Genomic DNA, 22,512 nt, shown 5'->3' with positions numbered 1-22,512 from the left:
AGATTTTAAATTTTATATTTGCTAACAGTATTAAAAAAAATAATCCCTTCTCAAAACATCTATGTAAAAATATTTGTTTACTAATTCGATGCCTTAAACCGGATATATATTAATATATATTAGTATAAAAGCCATATTATTCAAATTTATCTTTCGTTCATTTAAATTAAAATAAAAAAACATGTGTAAGTATAATAACAATATTGACACGTTAAATAATAATAAGATCGCGAAATACAATTTATTAAGAGTAATACAGTATACGTTTTTACAATTATTACGCTTTAACCTGTTTTGTAAACTAAGAAAATATCTTTCAAAACATAAGCATAAATTAGCAATAAATAATAATTTCCCCTGTTATTATTACAATATATTTTCTTTGTTGAAAATGATCCAACAAAGAAAATATTACGTCAAAGAAGAAATATATATTTATGTAATCAAAAATATTAATATAACTTTAGCATACTACAAACATTAAAATAAAATATAATTCACTTAATAAAAGACGATATTTTATTTAAATAAAACATATAATTCAATAGTGTTTTAGTTCATATATTGTCATTTGATATATATACCTATATACCTATATATGTATTTATTATGAGTTTGAAGTCTTCCCTTCCCCCAAAATAACCCAAAATATTATTACATCAAAGAATAAAATACATTTCTTTTTTTTCATAACATTTCACAAGTCCAGTATATTCTGAGGGGTATTATTTTAAAATTATTTTTTACGATTTTGAAAATCCGCTTTGAAAAAATTGTATTTAATGCAGGAATACTTTTGGGTATTATACAGAGCTCCCAAAATCACTGAGATTTATATTACGAACTACGATGACATTAATAATACTAAGATTAATATAATAATATGTATTATTAAAAAAAAAATTGAAACTCGTAACTAAAGATCATTATAATTTCGTAAATCTTAATACCACATAATATGATGTGTATATAAACAGAAATATAAAATTGTATTGTTTCTTTCTTTTAATCTTAAGAGTTATATAATATATTATAATGGAAAATAAAGACCACTTTATTTTTTGATGAGATTAACTGATGTGCTAGTAAATTATGATTTATGGGTACATTTTTGTATGAGAACAAAAATTAACATTTGTAACAATAATATCTTTTATATAACTATCAAAATATCAATGTATATTTAATAATTTACTCTTCCACACCGCATAAAACCCATTACAAATTTTGGTTACATTTAAAAAAATTATTCCATCTAACATTTCATATATGTATATATGGAAATGATTTACGACACATATTCGAGACACAGGATGTTATTTCAGTATAGCTTTGAATAAATCGTTGTTTTATTTTATTACTATTTGTCGTTTTTGAGGTCGCAATATAATCGCCAAAAGACTGTTCGTTCATACATTATGTATATAATATATCGCGCCTACACGTCTGATGATCGGGCCAACCGTATTACCATCATACACCATCAAGCACTGTTGCAGTAGAAATATGCGCACGACTCCCGAACGACATTTTTTTTTTTTTTATTATTACTATTACTATTCTTCTTCTTATTATTATTATTATTATTATTATATTTTGCACATGCCCTCATTGGTTTTCCATCTATTCAATACGCTACACGACGGGGCTCATATACGCATATATATTATATTATATACATTTATATACATTATACACGAAAGTAAAAGAGAACATTTTACAACATTTCGACCGGTGTTGTAATTCCTGAGCAACAACCCGTCTCCTGCGGATACTGCAGTGCATTATGTCTATATATATATAAATATATATTAATGCGCATAATAGAATATAATGCCTGAATTTTACCTGAAAATCCTCCAAACACCTGTACCGTCGTAGGTGGCTTACACTCCACGAGCATGTGCATTATGACCGGCATTCCGTCTCTCGGGGTTTCAATCTCGTTTATCTTCTATTTACCGATTCCGAGTCGATCCTTTACATAGGTACTCTGCAGTAGGTATAAAACTATTATAGGGTTTACAGCATTCCATAGCATGGCAACTCGATAGAGTGTAAATAATATATATTATTATTATTATTATATATCGCTGTAAGCCTTCATGCTGAGACGAAAATTCGTTCATATAAAATATAATAATACATTAACGTTTGCTACTCTTTGTACTGCCGATAAATGCGTTTAAATAAAAAAAATTAAACATATACTATATCCGATACTTTGTATAAAAATACCTTTTGCCGTTTGACTATCATATAATATCAATTCAAATTAACACGATTTAAAATAAAAATTATGTATTTATGTTTTTTTATTGTTTCGGCCAATATTATGGTGCTGTGTAATATAATATTATCTTTGTTCAAACAGATCCTAAATATGGACATGTATAATACTATAATATATATATGTGTTGATGTGTACTATGTAGTATAATATTATTAATACATCGTTGAAGAGATTTTTAATTTGTTAGAAATTTTACTTTAAATCATTGATATGTAGGTTCTATAGTATAATATAATAATATAGGTGTATTTTATAGTTGATTGAAGTATAGATTTTTGAACCACTAAAAAAATACGGATTTATAAAATGGTTTCTATAACATTGAGAATTTTTGAATACTATCAAAAGGAAAACCGCTAAACCACCCCTTTTCCCTGTCGTTTCATTTTTTTTTTTTAAGAATTCCCGGTATATATAGTTGCTGGCAATACACTCATTGCATGTTTATTGTATTTGTACATACAAGAGTGTAATATTATACGATAACAATAAAAATGCATTATTACATATGATTCAGCATTATGTCACAATAATGTAAGTACCTATATACACTGAATAAATTGAATTTTTTTTCGATCGGTCAACGAATAATAATTTTGTATGGTTTATATTTTTCCTTTTCGGTAAAACAAAACTACCTCCAACTTACAATTATTAAATTCAAAGCAATTATGTTATTTAAAGCAAAAGTTGATACTATTTTTTTTATAATTTAAGTATAATTAATTATTAATAACAAAAAAAGTTTACTGTTTGTCTGTTTATTAATGTAACTTAACGTTTATGAAAATGTGATAAACCATAAATCATTACTTTAATAATATTAATATATTGATACAATTTATTCAACGTATTGCAGGTATTTTTTAAATTAATATTTTTTTGATAATAACCAAAAACTACTATCGTCAAACGCATTTTAAAAGAAACATTTTGAGCGGAATCGTAAATACATAATACAATAATAATTAGTTTTAAAATGTCTTCCGGAATGTAGAAGGAATGTCGAAAAAAGATTTTATATTTGACTGACGTACACATAATGTCGTGCAGAAGATAATATATAATAATAATAATAATAATACAAATGGATAATCCCTTGTCCTACACCGTCCGAATCGTCGCGACGGCATTACAAGTATACAACTCGTCCCGCCTACTCAAATTCAATCCAAATCGAACCAGACCGTGAATAGGTCTAATAGCAGTCGTCGGCATTATCGTGTTAAAATATTACAAACCACGTGTAATTCTTACGACTACTTGTTCTGGAAACTGAACAAGAAAAATGTTTTTCTATATTATAATAACATACCTACTTAATATCTATAATCTATTAGATAAGAACTACTTATTTAAAATATTCAAAATATTTTTCTTACATAGGTAATTTAAAGTTAAAAAATTTCATTTTTTATTGTTAAATATTTATAAAATGTTTACATTTTTGAATGAAAACATACATTTTTAATTTCATATAGTGCTTTAGAATAAGTAAGAACTAAGAATTTGAAAAAATATATAACAGTAAAAAATATTAAATAACCTATGTAAAAAAAATATTTAAAAAAAAAAAACATTAATATAGATTTTAAAATAATGTACCCCGGTTGTTCGATTAAAGAATCATCTTGTATTGTATATTAATATAAATACATATTGTGCATAAATATCTATCGATCTATAAAATTATTTTATACAAAAATATTTTTAATGTTAACATCATATATACTTCCCTAGGTTACTTGTATTTTTAATATAATTTGTGGTAGTACATCTATCCTTAATCCTGCTTATAATTTATCTGTCTGACACAAATACGGAATTATCTTCAAGCTAGTGTTTTTCTCGACCTAATTATTTGGCCTATCATTAATATTTGCTTTTTTAACTAAATATAAATTCATGGTTGAATATTTTTTAATTTCCTACAAAAAAATTAATGAATATATATCTACCAACACTTTTAACAAACTACCATATTATTTTAATTTTTAACTCTTTATTTTTTTTCCACATATTATACTGTAGGTACACATTTTTACATTATAAAATATAAATTCAAATTCTGGCTCGATTCCAAACCACTTCTTCAATAATTCTATTCTATTCCAGTATTTATTTCTAAATTTTCCCACACCTTCGGAGTCTCCGACGCGTGATTTATAAATGTTATACTTCAACAATATTATTCGCACTTCTGCAAATTATATTATTATTTTAAACATTAACATTTGTCTTCGTAGAATTATACATTCTATTTTTGTCTGGCTATATTTTTCTTAACAATAATATAACTAATACTTAAAGTATTCAGTGATTCAAAGGTTTTTATTTCGACAATTTGTACTCATTTTTAAAGAGGTCCCTAATAATTACAGCTAATCAATAAATTAATTGCATACCTCGTTAATTTTAAGTTAACATTATTTACCATATAGACTAAATACAGCATACAAATTAACTATCGCGTGTCTATAAAAATGTACATCAATAATTGATATATAATAATTATAAAGTACAACTGCGCATTATTTATTATAAACGGTAGTTTACCAAGCATTCGTCCTTCTTAAACCCTTTACCACAATTCAAATTTTGATTTTTTTTAATTTTTTTAAGTTACCTAATGATTTTATTATTAAATACTTATATTGTGTATAGCATACAAGGAACTTTTTACTTTATTTCTAACTCTTTTTTTAATAAGAACAGCCCTTTTTATTGTAAATTGTTAAGTAGATAATTTTTTGTTGATGCTGGTAGATGTTAATAGATAACTATTATTTACTTTACTCTCTATACTTTATTATTTTTCAAATAATCATAACTTCTAAACCTAGATTAATATTATTATTGATATTTTATTCTTAAATCATAAATTTGAATTACTCAAAACATTAAGTAGGTAGGTACATACTTATTTTACAATAATATATGCGTAGACTTTATAAATAAAAAAAATAAATTGCCATGCCCAACGATATTAATTATGAGTTATAATTAAATACTCTGTATAATTAACTTTATGTGAGTACATAATATATGACTCGTGAACCGATGAAGTACCTAAGTATATATTATAATAAATTCCTAATACATAGTTGCACTACTTAGAAACCGTTCGAGAGTCTCGACCGGCGACCTAGAAACTCGTATTAGTAGTACCCACCTATATATTATTATTTAGACGATTGAATCCCGTTGACCTTGTTGTCTATGCACAAGTCCCGTTTCATTTGAATTGCAGCAACCGTCTGAATTCTCTAGTTTCGTTTTGAACAATAGTGCAACCATTTAGGTTTTTTTTTTTTTAATAGTAATAATAATACTCTTTGTTTCTTTTTTCGTATAATCACCGTTTCTAATCTTTCGACAATGAATTCTCTTGTGCATGTATGTGTTTTTTTATTTTTTTTTTTCGAATGACTGTCATCCACGTATGCCAGCCGACACGACGATGAGACTGACCCAGTGCAGTATTATACACGAACAGAAAAAAAAAAAAAAAATGTCTATACCTGTCTATACGCGTAGCAAAAAATAAAATAAAACCCGAAAACCCGTCTAGTATTTCGCCTATCCAACATTTATATTATTGTTACCTAACTACGAGACGGTCATCGTGTGTATTGTGCGTGTGTGTGTGTAAGCGAGCAGGTCATCTCGTGCATTTCTCGTACATAATACATACCTACCTACAAAACCCATATGGACGACGGGTCGAACAATACAATGGACACGCGAAAATATATATGCGGCCGGCGCATTCGACCTGGGCCAAGGATATTATTATTATAATTCGGCGGGACGGGGCGGATAAACGCGCGCGTTTATTATTTTTATATTATAGCCCCTCGACTCGTATACATTATTATGTACTATGGTTTATTTATTATATGGCCGCACGCACGCATTTAGTCGTCGTCTTGGTCGTAACCGCCGAGGCGACGGCCGCCGTCGCCGCCGCCACCACCACTCGATCGTCTTACAGACGAAATTGTGCGCATCCAAACCTACTCGCGCTCCCGCGTGTGTGTGTGTGTACGCGTCGTAACCTTGTAACAGCGTCTGCTTCAGAGTGCACAAGCATACGCGCGCGGGCGTTCGTCTGGACCGCCGAAATATGCAGTTCTCTCCTCCGCCTCTGGCTGCTGCTGCTGCTGCTGCTCCTCCTTCTCCACCACCGCCGCCTCCCCAGCATTTTCGGCTCGACTCCGGGAGGTTAAGTCCGGTCACGGCGTGTATTACACACGTTATATTGCCAAACCTATACACACGCACACACGCGTACACGTGCAATTTATATATATATTTATTATCATTATTATTATTATTATTATTGTTACGTGTGTGCACGTTTACAGACGCGACACTAGGAAAAAGTGGTTCCCAAATAACGGTCGGACTACGGTGTTTACGCTCATACGACTTGCAGAGATCTATAAGCTGCGTGCAGTATACGTCTTTTAGTGTAGCCGGGAATAAAATTATCGCGATGGATGTCGAAAATATACCACGTAGATACGGTCGATACCTATTAATCCTCATCCGATGCTTATTGTACCCACGTATGTGAGAGCGAACGAAAGCGCTTGTTTGTGTGTGTGTGTATGACTGAGTATTTAGGTACTCGGTTTTATGCCCCTGCGACTTCATTACGCAATTATCACTAAATTATTTAAATCATTATTATTATTATACAATACTGATTATCAAATTATCAAATGGAACCGGTTTTATCACTCGTGCTGGACCGTCTTTATCTCACGTGCGGCGCGAGGAAAAACCGTCGATGAGGTTTCACGTTTCGTAGGTGCATAATAGAGGTAGGTCCGTATTGTACATTGGTGATGCAGGTCGGGAGAAAAAATTACGTTTTATTCACGTATTAATATAATACTAATTAATACTCACACGCCATGTTGTCGGTAATTATAAAAAAAATATTAAAATATAATATTAATCGTTTACTAAGTATACCTGGTTAAAAGTAATATAAATTGTTTTAAATTCATATTAAAACAGAAGTCACAACCGAATATTTGAATCGTATTATATAATAGAATCGTCACTTCGCTATTTTGTTTCAGTTCGTTTATATAATACGCATACGTATTACGGTACGGAGGTACAGATGAAAGTTTCCGTATTATTTATACATAGGTAGGTTTAATGCCCTGACGGCCGACAGTGCAAGTTGTAAACAAATGGTTACTAAAATTTATTATAATATATTTTAATTTTTAATAGACAAATAACATTATTGTATAGTATAATGTTTAGTACTATGAAGAATGTCTTGGGATGTTATTTTACAACATAATAATAATATAAAGTTATACATATTATACACTATTGACAAATAAATATTTTTACAGTACTTACATATTTTCGAACATAAGATTTTACTTACTTTCCTTTTGTTTTTATCACCAAATAAAGAGTATCCTATTTCTTAGTGATTAACAATAATAATAAATTATTATTCTAAGTAAAACATCCAGGATTTCAGATAGGTGTTTATTATATAGAAATTGTATTATTCTCTTCTAAATGGGTATCTATGTGATAGTTAGGTCAGTCACTTCTTTTTGCCATGTGTATATCAATAACTTTTTTTTAATAACAATAAAAATTACAACCAGTAAATAATAATAATAATAGAAGAAAAATATGAATAACGATTTTTGTCTTAGATAAATTTAATAAAATTCCAGCATTATCCTTTTATTTCTAAAGTAAAGTAGCACTCTTTTTTGGATTTATTTTTGCTTTCATACGATTTACTTTGTGATATAAATAATTATGAATTAATACAATTTAAATGAATGGAATATAGTTTGATATACTGCTATTACACATTTACACCAACAAATACGGTTATGTTAACAGGTATGTTTGGCGTAATACATAATAAAAATAATAGTAATGTGTACATCACTTTTGAAACTTCATTGAAAAATTCCTATATTACCTATCGTTTTTTTTATACATTTATAATATCATCTACATGCATTTGTTTGAAATAATTGGTTAAAACAAGATTAATTCGATGCCCGATAGGTATGTGCTTGTTCAAAATATCAGGTAAAGCCTATGAGATCACTCATATACTCGGCACACCCATGTGACCATGTCTTTGTATATAATAGGTATAATAGTATATTAGTAGGTATAAAAATCAAATTTTATGAAGTAACTAAACAATAAATTATTATAATTCAAAATAGATTATCTATAGTCAATTATAAAGCACTAGCATAAAAGTGTGCATATAATTATGTATGGAGTAATTTAATGTTAGTAGTTCGTATACCAGTATAGATTTATATATATGTATATAATAATGTCATAATATATAGTATGTATTAACACATGGAAGATATATCAGTATAATATATGCATTAAGTGCCAAATATTATCTATAATATAATAAGTATTAGTCGTAAATAATGAATTTGAAAGCAATCCATTTTTACGCGGTATCTATGCCTTAATACTAGGTACTTTTTTAAAAAAGTTATTACCTATAATACAACCTCTATGTTATTATATAGACATGCGAGAAGTATGTATGAAGTATTCACTCATAAAACAAAGATACAAATAAGAATAGATAGATTAATAGGTATTTAATAAAATATACATGATATACAATAGGGAGGTTTTAAAATATATCTAACTATATCGTAGTTTTACGACAATTAGTATTATTTTTGTTTTATTGAGTTAACCATATTACCTTTATAAAAACTTATTGTGTATCTTATATTCTTATTATTTCAATTATTTGAGTATATTTTATTGAAATATAATGAAATACTTTTTTGCTATCCTTATATTTTGATCTTATGGATTAAATTGTCTGCGTCTAATTCTATAATATAAATATGAATGAATAAAATAATGTTATATATATACTTGTACCTAAAAAATAAATTTATTTTTGGCATTGCAATTGTTTTAAAATAAATTATCAATACTTAAATGCATAAACTAAAGTACAAAATATAGTCATATTAATTAGCTACATTAAAATGAAAAGTTAAGAAATTTTATTTGGGTACTTATTTATTTTCAACTTTGTAGTACCTATTTTAATACAAATGATTGCAGCTCATATAAAAAATAATTTAGTCATATGAAACATGTATATGTATCGACAATTAATAAACCATTCAATCATATTTTATATTTATAGTACATTAAAAACACTTAATACCTACCGTCCTACCGCATATTATAATATATGTATATATTATATTTATATTCATAAATTGTCGGTGCCCCTTATAAGACGTAATGACAACTACCTGTACGTATGCTACAAATGTTTTGTAGATATAAATTACTGTAAGCGAAAAAAATAACAATAATAATAAAATAACCATCGTCGCCAGACGCAGTTCGCGCCACCCGTTAGCGGTGCCTCACCTGTCCACGTTTTTAGAATTTATCATGCACATATTAATTTTGCCCGGCAGACTAGTAAAGTATCCCAAGGTCAACAGCCCGTATAGTGTCTGTCTACTGTCTAGCTTACATAATTTACAAAATGCAACTCCCATGGTCATACTATATAAATACGTATACATATACTATAATATAGATATATGTATACTGTATTTACAACAGTCCTATATGTATTGTATATTATAGTTCACGGAAATGGCGATGGTGGTAGTAGCATTTAAATATTATTTCGTATATTTGTACACGAGTATATGTGAATTTGCCTGTTGATCGTCCAAATTGTATGTGATATTATAACTCCACCCTTACACTGCATCGTGCCGTTGCCGCTGTCACCACCATCGTGTTACAGGCAACTCAGTGAAAAAAAAATGAGGAAACAGCTCGTAAATTTAAGCGTTTGGGGAAAAAAAAGAAAACGACCTGTTTACCGAAAAGGGTTGGTGTAAAATAAAACGGTTTTTCACCCACGTATAAGTTCTATAATACATGTATATGATGCCATTAAGCGGCGACGGTTTTTCCCACCTCTCAGTTCTACGGTTTCTTCTATTTTTATTTATATATCATTCGCTGTACGTACTATCAAATATTTTCCAAAAACCATCCAAAAAACATATTTTCTTTCGTTACCAAATATTTAATTTAAGAAAGGTTTTTTGTTACATTGTTTATGTACAAAATATAAATACGTATAAATATAGCTGTGTATGTAAACAACACAAGGTATGATAGCTAGTGGTAGAAAACAAAGACGGTAGCGTAGCAAATTATGTAAGAGGAAAAAATATGTTCGGATGTAGTTTTTACGAACGAATAAAATTATAATATAATAATATGCATAAAAGTGCAGTAGAATATTATCAGACGTGCAACATGAATTACGCGAACCCGCAACGCGCGTAAGTTAAGGGCTAGGTAATTATATGGAAACACTGTGTTGGCAGCCGCAGGGACTCTATAAGGTATGAAAACACTTCTCGGCTATACAGTAAATAATGTTTATTAATGACTTATAATTTTGACTTATATAATTTTTCCCTCTCTTTCACAATCCGTCTCCGTCTCTGTTTCTCTCCCTCTCAGGAAAATCTGTACGTTTTTCTCGCTAGCATTAAAACATGTATACGATACATGTACACATATATAGCTGGTTATAATCATTTCAAATGCACGCATTATGCAGCAGACGACAAACTGCATATACATATATTATATTATGTATATATATATATATAAATATAATGCAATTTATCATAGTGGTATATTATAGGTATATACCTATGTATATTATGCACACTCACGGGGAACAGCGCATTTGCCACCGATTCGTTGTTCTCCCGAAAATGTAAAACCGGTTTAGAAAATATTTTTGCACCGGCCGCATTATATTATGCACGTCAATACGATATATATAAAAATACATAATACGTTTGCATAAAACGAATAAATGACCTCTAGTGCAGACCAAACGCCTGCAGGTTATAATATTATAATGGCAGCATATACTATCTATGTACGATGTACCTATATCAAATGCCCGATGCTGTTTGCAGTATATAGGTATAATATGCGCGCGTATTGTGTACATATTATGTATACATAGACGTTGCATTCTTAATGATTGTGATCTGCAGTATTAAGAAATTTTATCGCAATTTCTGTTCTTGAAAAAATTCGTAAATCTTAAAGGTATAGGTCCGAGTTTTGTATATTATAATAAGCACGTGATGTCTTGGCGTTTAACTCGTTAAAATCATAATTCGCGGACCGGCGATCAAAAAAGTTCAAAAATGTTAAATTCCATACCGCCGGTCTATCGCATGTATCTAAATATATGTTGCTGTTTCCTCGCAACTATAAAACTATATATTATCTGTATATATAAAATGACTTGTATTTTATAAAATAAAGTGGGTGGAATACGTTTAGGTATAATCGATGCACAATATTTACATACGACTATTATTTGATTTAACTATACGTTTTCATTAGTGATTATTAAGTTATTAAATTGAAAAATTATATGTAATAAGTAATAAGTAATATTATTATTGTGCACAACAAAAAGCTGCATGTAGTTGCTTAAGTGACTTGACGTTATTATAGCCAACATTTCAATACCCATTAATATCAATTTCATTTTTTTTATTATAATTATTTATTGTCTACATCTTGTATATATGAACTATAAGTAATATAAATAAAAAAAATATGGTTTCTAAGGATTAAGGATATATTTTAGGGTTTCTAATGATTAAGACGCATGTAAAGTTGGTTATTGTCAATAATAATGTGCTTAATGGTACATGATGTTTAAATTCAAATCTGTATTAATAGTACCTGTGTATTTTACATCATGTTATAATAGAATAGCGATTAAGTAATTATTAGATTCTATAATTATCATTTACTATAGCTATTATACAATGTATTAAGGTGTTTTAACGGGTAACAACAATTAATTCGAATATAATCTTCCAAAATACGTCACCAACCGAGATTTCGCTCGTTTCTTTTCTTCCATTTTACGAAAAAAATTGTTCACACATACACTTAAGATTTATTAATTTTGGCCATATTTATTGTATATTACAAATGCATATGCTTTTAATAATTTATAAATTAATACTTAATAGAAACAATTAAAATATAAAGTATTTGTAAATTTGTATTTTGTATACAGCGTAAATGTTAAAACTAGGATAATATATTATTTTATTAATTATAATATTATAATGTAGGTATAACTAAAATCATTATTACCTATTAGAGGCAGCACTTTTCGTCACTTGAAATGAATGTCAGCGTACTGTAATTTTTTTATCCATAGATAAATAAATAAATATTAAATAATACTTAATTACTACGCGAACATAATATACCATTATAAATATATCAGTATGATAATATGGTTGAAAGACTACACCGCTAATACAATACATAAATATATATATATATACCAATAATGAATGTCAGTTATCAAAATGCGTAGTTTAACGAAAAAAATTCCCCAACCTAGCCCTAACTAAACTAAATCAGTAAAATCTCGTAAACGCTTCATAATAAGATACTAAAAAGTATAAACATTGCATTTTTTAAATATAGAGTATGTATAAAGTATTAAAGTTATACTAATACAGTATAATGATATTGTATACACTGGGTGCAGTATGCGACGATGAAGGTATATATTATTAGATTTACATATTATGTCGAATTTACTTACCTAAAGAAAAATTATTAATCGGTAGTCAATAATTAGCTGTATGTATATGGTTAATCGTAAATTCGTAACTGATGAGTGATGAATTATGATGACCTTCACGTGATTGACACGTATTTGCTCACATACCAACTATTACCTATACTATGTATTGATTATTATTATTATTATTATTCTCCCAAATCAAAAATATAAATAATTGGGATATATTTTATTTTTACGTCAAGTATTACATCTTTGGTGGACAAATGTAAACATGAATGCATAATATAATAATATTATTGTCGTTGGATAGTTTGTTGTATATATAATATCCTGTACCTATCACATCATATCCATATGCGTATTATTGTTGTTCAATCATGCTCATTTATATTTCATAGAAACATTCAGCCTCTTTCAATCGGACATTTTACCACACTACAGATCGTTGTTTGTTTTAAAATTACAAAAACTATTATAGTTATACAAATACATTATCCGTCATTATTTTATTATCATATTTATCAATATAAAAATATAGTATTACATTAATAATCTAATATAATATTTTATAATATAAAATATATATATATATTATATAGTACATTGACCAACTGTTATATATGCCACTTTGATAGCCATCGCTTAAAAAAATTTTTTTTACCTATTATAAATTAAAATAAACATAGACGTATTGAGATTTTAGATAATAAGTGTCTAGACACTGAAAGGTCAATGCTAGCTTTTTATCATCGTCCGAATATTATGTGTTGCCTTTACCCTTTCCCATATGTAAACTATATTATGTACTGTACTTAGGTACGAACATCGTATCTACTTTAATGTGAGTAATACACAAAACGTTGAATTATATTATTTTCGCACTGTAGCAATGAAAAACATAAAGAAAACTTTTATATCGACGATTGTGTTTTACAATATTATTTAATCCGTTTTACGGCCACGTATAAAATATATTTACATTTTTTTTATCCCCGAAAGATGGGTAGAAAATGGAAACACGTAAAAAAGTTTATCATTTTCCAAACAACATGATCAATTTGTGAAAATAAACAAATGAAATAGGAACCGTCGTTGTTTTGATGATGGAAGCTGCGGAGGTATACGCGGATATATTATATAGAAAGAGAATACATTTCTCGATGCTGTTGGACCGCGCCGCCGCCGCCGACGACGACGACGGTGTACACAATATAATATATTATTATAATGATAGTAAAACGCATTCCAAAATGGATATAAATTACAGGGGTTTTTCATTTCCTCCACCCTATACCGCTACCGCCGGACGGATCTCGAGAACCTTTTGAGCATTTTGATGTACGAGCCGAATTTGTCAAACCGGAAGGCGGTGGCGTGTATTTCAACCCTCGAAAAAAAAGAACACAACCATACGCGAAATACTTTATATGCATATATATTACATATATATATATATATAAACGCAAGGCCACTCGAAAGTTCTTTTCCATTTTTTTTATTTTTTTTTTATCTTCATTTTGTTCAAGCGATGTAAAACGATAGGAAACACGAAAAACGTAATTTGGAATTAGCGGTTTCGCGAAGTACTTCATGGAATATATTGATTTTCCTTTTTAGGCTTACCACCATTCCGCCAAATCTTTTTACTACGCGCTACATATACACAACGGCGTAGTTTTATGCCGTTATTTGTTTACTGCAGCAGCCAGCTGGGCTCCTCGATTCCAATGTTGTTTACCCTTTTTAACTTCCTCGAAAATATTGTTGTATACGAAAAATGCTAAAATGCTTACACGGGGTTCAATCTTGAACTACTATATACATGTTTTTTAATAACAATGGATTCGAAATAAAACAATATAACTATGAAATATATTTAAATTTTATAAAAATTAAATAATAAACTATATGTAACATGACTATAGGTACGTATACCTTTTTACATAAATCGTGTATTTCATCGCTTATTTCCTACTTATGTAATGAACAAAAAATGATAAATGATTAATAATAACATTAATATACGATTTTAATGTTTTTTTTTTGTATATGTTTTTCAAGCATGAATAATATTGAATGTGTATTATAGGTATATGTTATAAACTAATACCAAATACTACCAATATCCTATAATAAATTCGAAGTATGAAAGATATTTGTGTATAGTAGGTTATTTTTATTATTTTAAGACAAATAGTAAATAGTTTAAGTATAATACTTCCATATTTATTCAATAGGTGTTAAATGTAAAATTTAGTACGAATAATTGAAGATTTTTAATATTTTAATTTAAACAACATAGGTAACAATAACTATTAGTATAACGCATTAAACTAGTATTAAAATCTTCTTGAAAAATTATTATTTTTTATGGTACAATAATTAATTTACAAGTTAAATTAACGTATTCAAGTCTATTATAATAAAAACTATATAATAATACAATAACCTTAAGAAACATCCTTCAAAATATGTAAAAATGTACTTTCAATGTTTTAAATCTTTATAACTAATATGACAAATGAAAAAAATTTAGAATATTTAATTGTTATTTAATAAAAAATTTCAAAATTTTTAAATCATCATTTACCTAACTTATTAATTAACAAGCTTTTTTTATACCTAGATAAATATAATAATATATTACTTTTTTATTGTAATCGAGTAATTTGCATATTTTGATTTGTATAGGTACTCATTGATACAAATAGACTTAATAACACACATCATTTTTAAAAAAAACTTAATAGAGTGTAAAATATTTTGTGTATAGAAAATGTCGATGTAGCGTATAATAGCTGGTAAATGGTAATTAAAATTCTAGTCGTTATACGGTAGACGCAGGATAGTTGAATCTATTAATATTGTCGAACAAAAACAATGACCTCGAAAATCAAAATCGAAAAGACAACGCTATTTCATGCTCGGGAAGAGAACATAACTCCCAGACAAAATTAAAAATAAAATTTTTTTCCGACGTGGGCGGGGAAAAAATTGGCCATTTTATTAGTGCGCGTGTGTATATGCATATTTTGAGAACTGCTTAATGTCGGCGGCGGCGGCGATGCAACTGTGCCGCATTCACTTTCGAGAGCCGGAACCCACACCATTATATTATTTTTTTTTTTTTTACTAGAACGCCAGACGTCTAGGTCTTATATGTGTGTGTGAAGATGTGAGTGTGTACAGTGTGTACAGTGTATGTGTGTACTCAGACGGAGGAGAATGAATAGCGTAATAACAAATAATAATAATAATAATAATAATAATAATAAAAAAAAAAACCAGAACTAGTTTCTCGGCCCGCGTCTATGCCGGCTAGACGTCTGTGCAGCGGTCGTCTCCTGCAGCTCGGCGCAAACACACACTCATACATTAACACACACTCATACAAGCGCGCATACACCCAAACAGCACTCACACTAGCACCCAGGTACGTACACTTAAATACTCGCGACGCGTGCATGCGTTTACGGAAAAGAGAAAAAAAAAGTCGCACGTAAACGTGTTAGTCGAGTTTCCCCGCTAGAATTCGACGATTTTTAACGATAGCGATGGCAATAATTAATAAAATATGATAATGTCGTCAACTACGCGAATCGTGTTTTTTCGTATAATAGTGTTAAATTTATTTTTTGATTATTGTAGTTACTAAAGTTCGGTTTTCGGTTAGATCTTGATCGTTGTTCTTTCGTTTTTTGGTCCTTTCGGTCCCACGCTATACATCAGATGCATTGGATTTTCGACATACGCAAATGGTCTTAACGTATTGGGTAAGTGCACGTGATATGAAGTATAGTATTGCCGGTTGTGTGGTGGTGGAAGTGGTGGAGGGGCAAACGTGACGTATCCGTTTGTCGTGTTGGTATTAGAAATCATTTTCATAGACTTATTAAAAAAAAACTGTTAAAAGTATAAACATATTTTTAAGAATTATTGATCTAATTATGTTAAAATAATATTAATTATAATTTCGTTAATTATCTTTAGTAATAATGATTAATTTAAATAAAAATAATTTTGAAAGTTTATTTAATAATGATTATTTTATGCTTAAACAGTTTTTATTTTTTAAATTATAATTCATAAATCATATTGAGTGCAAGGTAACAGACGCATTAGCAAATCGAATTCCGAAATATCAGATATTTCCGGCAACGTTGCTATCTAATCGTTTGATAAACCCGACAATAACTACTATAATCGTGTCTAGAAACTTCCCTAGGCAAACGTCTATTAATAATTATTATAATATTTTAATTATTTTTAATAACTTGCTCAGTCGGCCGAATGCGTCTAAAATAAATAATGATAGGTGGTCAAACAACGCGGTATAGCAAATCGTATTGTTTAATAATGTAATATAATAAACGCGATGTTGGTAATCGCGTTTTAAAAATACATATTTTTTGATAAGATCAGATGTGTGAAGGTCATAATACGGTTAAATAGTTACAAAGATCGCCGTTATTATTTCCCCTAGATCTCATATAAATTGTAATTAACTCAACGAGGTGTCACGGAAAATAAATGTTTCGATACATAAGTGATTAGTAACATCAATCAAGCTAGTTAGGCACCTACAAAATCGTATAATATTAAAATCATTGTATGATGGATATAGTATAGTATTAGAAATTTAGGTATGAAATCTGTACACACGAATTTTTGCGTGCAATTTGTTGTACAATCAGTGACGGTGAGCGGCTGACCGGTTGCCGCAGTGGCGTGCGGCGTTTTGTCCGGGAATGTGGGAATGGGAGATTGGCTGCACCTATAATAGGCATACTACTTGTTTTTAGACAAGAGTTTCTGGATTCATGTCAAAATAAATGCAAAAAAACCGACAGGCTGTGGCTAGAATAAATGCATTGTACTGTAATGTTTACCAATGTGGCTATGACGTATTAAATATTAGCGTTATTATTAAATTAGTCGTGTATTAGGAACTTGGTTTGGGTAAAATCGGTTGCAGATGCGATCATAAGAAACTCGGACATACACAGTGCTCTGCGATTACATCGACATTTCAGCAGTCAAGTCGTGGAGGGGCTTTAGTGCTTAACTGACCTTCGACCCGATCGGCTGGCCACCAGTTGGGTTAGGTAAGATGGGCCAAGATATATATTTTATACTGTTGGCGGGCGTTGCGAATCGTTGTAATGTTGCATTTTCGCAGTACACCGCGTCATTACGTTTGGAACAAAGTTTCGAAAAACTTCACCCCTACAATCGGCCGAGTGTTACGGCGTTTAATCTTTTTAATTATTATTTTGAATATTTTTTTCCTTCATTTCGTCACGTTTCATTGCCATGTACATTGTACAAAACTATTATTTTGAAAACAATATTATTATAATATTAGTGTACAGTAATAATTAATAGATTGACTCAAAGCCGATTTGCTGATTTATTTTTCTTTGTACATTTTAAACTGCGCATTTTGTCGATGAAAACATTTAACGATGTTAACCGATAAATGGTGGTGTCGGAAATATATTGTAGTATGCCGGACAATAAAAAATGCTACCTCTTTCGCTAGTTCGTTACTTATATTTTTATTTAAGTAACCCTCCGGTGTACATTTACATTACACCCGGGTCAGGGAGTTTGTTCAAAGAAATTAATTTACTTTGAATTGCTGACACTCTCGGTGTATAAAAAAATTGCTAGATATTTTATTAAAATAAAAAGTTTGAAAACACCAAATGTTAATGCCTCAAGCGTTCATTGATAACAGCGTGGTTAGCTGGAATATTAGGAATATCTATAATAATATAAACATAATTTTCCAGTACCTATATTATTTAAATATTTATAAAATTTGAAAAACTGTACATTTTTATTTTAAGCATAACATTGTTATTATTATTATTATCAATGATTTTTAGAACCAAACTCAATCTACTTAAGTTAAAGGACAAATATCTAAATTAAATACCTATATAAATTGATCTGTGTAAATTATTAACGATCTGTTTATACCCGTTTTCTCGTCTTCTCTACCGTGGTGACCCAACTACTGTTATTTTAAATTTTGTTTACGTCTTATATTTACTTATCTACTTTTATAATTAGATAAATAATTTAATCTGATTAAAATTCTCTTTTTAATTATTACATTTAATTATTAAAATTTACACTTTTTTTAATTAACTCTTGGCTGAAATAATTAATGTAATTTTTTTTAATTAAACGATTTCTATAGTTATGCATTTATAATGAATAACAAAAATTTCACATGTACTTATAGATATTGGTATCAGGTCTTCAATAAGATTGAAAAATTAAAATTTAACATAATATGTTATACATTTAATTCATTTTATCGTATAATAATAATAATCGGGTTCAACTTAACTAACATCAAATGCAAATAAATTTGAAAGATAAAAATATTAATCGAAAAAAGATAAACGACGTATAAATGGTATTGGTTTCAGGTTCGTATACTCTCCTGCAATAAAATTATTATTGTTAACTATACGTTACAAATAAATGTGCTATTTTTTAAGACAATTGGCAGCTACCTTTTATAATAATATTTTGAACATAATTTGTGGTAGGTAAGCAAATATTATTAAAATCGTTTTAAACAAAAAATCGGCTCGAAAATTATACCATTTTTTGGTCAGCTGCAAAGAACACGAGTTTTATGTTTATTATTATTTTATTTCGTTGTGTATAGTGTATACACAGACACACAGTTTATACTTGGTGTGTGTGTAGGTATATTTCCCTTAACAGTTTGTGCTGCTGTTTACATACAGACCTGTGCTTTTTAATCGTAAATATTTTTCCCCTGTTTGAAATGCGCGTACGCACAGAGAGACAGCCAATGTATATTATATAAAATATATGCCGGGGAAAGGATGTCGGTAATATTTGGGCAAACATCGCGGGCATGCGGCATTCATTTACATCCTCTCCGGCGGTTTTTTATTGCCAGTATTGATTTTATTTCCCGCATGACTAATCAGAATTAGAAGGATAAATTGAACTCCTCCCTCAATGCAATGTTACAAATCCCTTGAGTTAAACTGCGAATTTAAAGTTTCGATCCGGCACACATCCCTTCGTTCTGCCAGCCACTCGTACCAACCGATTTAGTTTTAAAAAATATTCATAATACGACTATCGCGGGCGCCGAACCGTTGCGTATATTATTGCGTTATAATATTATTTTTTTTATGAACTGAACTAAAAAAGGTTTTTTTCTTTCCTGAACGTTTACATTATTATTTATTTATTTTTTTTTAACCAAAAGACGGTAAGTACGCAGTAGTATATTTGGGGACATTGTCGTCGGAATCCCGATTTCCGGGTGTTTTGACCTTTTGCGAAATGCCAAAGCCAAACCGATGAATAATTCGCTTTTAACCTTTTTTTTCTTTTTCCCATTTGTATATAGTCATGGAAGTCTTTCAGAAGACATAAACATTTACGCCAAATTCAATTTGTGTTTTACACACAGATTATTTTATTTTAATTAGTACATAGGTATATTTATAAGTATGAGTAGTATGACATTCTGTATAACTGTACAATACATTTATTACAATATACACTTAATCGTAAAACGGATGAAAATAATAAAACGATCTCGTCGAATAGTGCGAAAATTCCAATAAAATATGATGTGAATACGATCTGCGTGTGCATAATATTATTATAATAACCTTTAATGATATTATATTTTACACTTCGCGTCTCATTTTTCAAGAACGTTGATTACAGTTTTCACGTGTCGTTCCTCGTAAGCAGATTTGTATATATATATTATATTAGTCATAATTTAATACTGTTCGAGACAACGTGCGCGGAGGGGGCTTTAACCCTTATATCCCCCCGGACTCGTATATATACTATGTATAGTCACACAATATGTCGGTGACATTATAACAAGAGGAGGGTCGTCTGTTGGTCTCTCGTTTATGTATACATATATATATATATGAAAATCCCGAGTCATCGAATATAAATGCGTGTGTAATATATATATGTATATATATATATGACCTATTATAAAAGTGAAGGATTGGTATGGTAATAATATTGATCGTAGTTATACATTTGGAAAAGAGAAAGATGTCGTTTCGATTCCGCGCGGTCGTGTACAAAACCTACATAAATAATTTCAACTGCGCCAAAAAAACATTTGAATTTACGAAATTACTATATGGGTATATTACAATATATTATATTTTAAAATACACCTAATTAGGTATATTATTATTAACATATTTTTACATTGATTAAAAAAAAAAAAATATTTTGTTTTTAATCTTTCACCGACATACATCGAATGTTGACAGTTCATCTTTTATATTGTAAGTAGGTGTAAGTATAGTATGCGGGTGTTAGGTAAAAACGTTATACAATGTTAACATAATCTATGACGAAAATCCCGATACTTGGCTATAATACAGCAGATCGAATGTTTCAAGTTAAATCGTGGGTTTAATTATTGTTATTGTTATTATTATTATTATTATTATATTATTATTATTATTATCATCATCATCATAGTATTATACATAATAATTATAATGGTTACTTCAGATCGGATGTATTATATTATGTATATTATACTAAACAAAAAATCGATGATTAAAAGTTTTTGTTATTATTATATTTGATTCGCGAGAAAAAACATGGCCGGTGATTTTCAAGCACTAGTTTTTAATTATCGAATTCGTTTTCTCACACACACATTCACAATTGTAAAGAACTAATCGTTATTGGCAACCTTTCAGAAAACCTGCCGCAAAAGCCTTTCAAAAACGCACGCACACTCCACACTCGCGCACACAACATAATATAATAATATACAAAACCAAACAAAAATGGCCGCACATTACTTCGGTGTGTAACAGCTAGTGCTGCAAGTGCGCGCGGGCCGCCGCTGCCGTTTGTATAAACCGCGAAATAATTTTTGAATGTATACGGAGGATTTTAATAACGAACAAGGTGTAACGGGAGACCATTTTAGATTTTAATGCGATTATCCCTATGGCAACACAGCCGACGATATTCGCTCTGCATGAAACTTTTAATGCTGCGTAAAAGGGTGGCAGCCCAGGCGGGAGTGGCGGTGGCACCGCGGTGGAGGTGGATGAGCGACGGTAGGTCGCTATATATAGAACAGTGGCGCGGTGGCGGTGAGTATAATATATACAATATACATAGGCTCCTCCGGTTTGATTTCCATCCCTGTGCGCGCTTTTGGCAATTCTCTCAAAAATATACCTATAATAATTCCTGTAGTGTATCGGAAGAAGGAGTGGCCTTGCCCGCCGCAGCCGTCACCGACTTTTCATTTCGCGCCGCGCCGAAAATACGTAAATATATGTATAAAATTCACGAATAACGCGCGTGGCGCTTGTACCATATATTGTTATACTTAAGTATAAGTAACGAGCGTGTACTCGGATCCTCTAGTTTGAGTGTGTATGTGTTAATTCTTTAGTTGCATACATCGGACGGGCTGCGCGTACCTACGTTTGGCAGTGCGAGGAGGGGATGAACAGGT

General features: G+C 29.7%; 1 protein-coding gene across 2 annotated transcripts in view; it reads left to right on the top strand.

Annotated features, from left to right (window-relative positions):
* The window catches only part of LOC114123620 (broad-complex core protein isoforms 1/2/3/4/5-like), a 74,847-nt gene that overhangs the window by 8,673 nt on the left and 43,662 nt on the right, over positions 1 to 22,512 (top strand). The window contains exon 1 of one of the 2 annotated variants that reach the window (XM_050198264.1): positions 16,292 to 16,753. The exons of the other annotated variant lie outside the window; for it this stretch is intronic. The gene's annotated coding sequence lies outside the window, so the exon portion shown is untranslated. Of the gene's footprint in view, positions 1 to 16,291; positions 16,754 to 22,512 lie in introns of those variants that run through there. 2 annotated transcript variants of the gene reach the window in all.

This window comes from Aphis gossypii, chromosome 1, assembly GCF_020184175.1.
Source record: "Aphis gossypii isolate Hap1 chromosome 1, ASM2018417v2, whole genome shotgun sequence".
NCBI lineage: Eukaryota > Metazoa > Arthropoda > Insecta > Hemiptera > Aphididae > Aphis > Aphis gossypii.
The sequence above is the reverse complement of the archived record's forward strand: the minus strand, read 5'-3'. Positions and strand labels throughout refer to the sequence as shown.